This window comes from Pteropus medius, unplaced genomic scaffold (assembly GCF_902729225.1).
Source record: "Pteropus medius unplaced genomic scaffold, Ma_sr-lr_union100, whole genome shotgun sequence".
Taxonomy (NCBI): Eukaryota; Metazoa; Chordata; class Mammalia; order Chiroptera; family Pteropodidae; genus Pteropus; species Pteropus medius.
Window position 1 is genome coordinate 4,491,258 of NW_024340699.1, and position 1,767 is coordinate 4,493,024.

The window sequence follows — 1,767 nt, forward strand, 5'->3', positions numbered from 1 at the left end:
AATGTTTCCATCATTTCAAAAAGTCGAGATGTTTATTTTTAATGGATCCAGGTAGAATACAGTTGTTGTTGTTTTTTTTTTAAACTGGCAAGTGTTAATGTCCTGCTGTCCATAATATTTTCATGGTGCTGATCATCAGAACATAATGAAAACTACCATTACAGTAATAGCATATGTTTATTAAGTGCTTGTTATGTTCTAGTCACTGTACTATTTCACATACATTCTCTATTTTAACCTCTATACATATTTGACTACATAACTACCTTTATTTATTTATTTATTTATTTATTTATTTATTTATTTATTTATTGGCAAGGAAACCCTTGGTTGACCTCACAGATTGCAAGGACCTTGTCAGTTTATAATCTCTTATTTTCCCTTATTTTTTATTTTTTTTTTATTTTTTACACCTATAGCACCTGTTATTCCCAGGTGTTCTCTCATCCAAGTACTAACCAGGCCTGACCCTGCTTAGCTTCTGAGATCAGACGAGATCAGGCTTGTTCAGGGTAGCATGGCCGTAGACCATAACCACCTTTAACAAACAGTGTACACACAGCATCTTAAAACAACAGCATGAGATAGGCTCTATTTCAAGGGCTGCTTCTAGTCTGCATGGTGCCTTTGTGTGAAGCAGTGAAAGGAAACTTCCTCTCTGGCTGGAAGAAGGGGACAAGTCTAGCTAAGTAGAGCAGGAGTGGATTTGGGCTCCTTTCTTCCAAAACCAAACCCCTTTGTTGAGTTTATTCACGTTGCATCTAGATGAGGCAGCCTTGTCAGGTGTCCCCATTTAACAACGTGAAAGCTTCAGGTTTAGAGGAGTGAATCAACCTTCTCATGTTTGCATAGTATGGGGCATTTTTGGCTTGTGACAATAGGATTTTATTCATTAGCATCTTTGGTAGGTCTATGGAGAAACATTTTTGACTAAATAATTACTTGAATTTCCTCTTCAAGTTTCTCTTCTTTCTAGTACTTATTGACCCATTCTCATATACTTATTCAGGGTTATCTGTCTCATTGATTTATTCACATGAAATAATTTTCTTATTATACTATTAACAATTTCAGTTCCTAGTTGTTCATGGAAACTTGTATAATTATATTTATCTTTTTAGTGGAAATTAGTTTTAGATGATAATTATTACATTAATTTTTAATTGACTAGTTACTAGCATTCTGTATGAATGGGTTCGTTTGTATTCAAACAGGAAAAGCTCTTATGTATGAGGTTTCCTGATTTTGATAATATCATTCTTTATTAAAAAAGAAACTCAAACCTCTTTGAATAACCATATATCTTCTTTTATTAGTCAAGGAAGGTTACTAGGTTCTACTAAATTACTTGATGATGCCATAATATAGGATGAAAAATCTGGTGCAACATTATATGCCTTGTACAATTTTTATATAATTTTATGATTTTTTCCATGTCATGGAAAATCCCAAGAGAAATATATCTTTGGGAATTTCAAAACAATTTTTGTTGAAATAAATTGTTTAGAAGTTGTTGGTCTGTACTAGATTTTGCAAATGTAACCTGTAATTGGAATTTTCTTCTTTTCTGTGATGCTGAGAGAAAGTAAATTAAAATCAGATGTTCATTTCTTGCTATTTAAGTTCATGCTTTTCGCATCTTGTGAAAAATAGGTGTAATTAAATCTCTTGCATAATTCACTAAATATTTTATTAAAAGCAGTATACAGATTAGTGAGAAACCAGAAATGCTGGCAGAAAAGACTCCCAATTAGAAAATGATTGATT

At 32.4% G+C, this 1,767-nt stretch overlaps 1 pseudogene; it reads right to left on the reverse strand.

Moving 5' to 3' along the window:
* Window positions 1-410: 410 nt before the first annotated feature.
* Window positions 411-529, reverse strand: LOC120617216 (uncharacterized; annotated as a pseudogene).
* Between the last annotated feature and the right edge of the window lie 1,238 nt (window positions 530-1,767).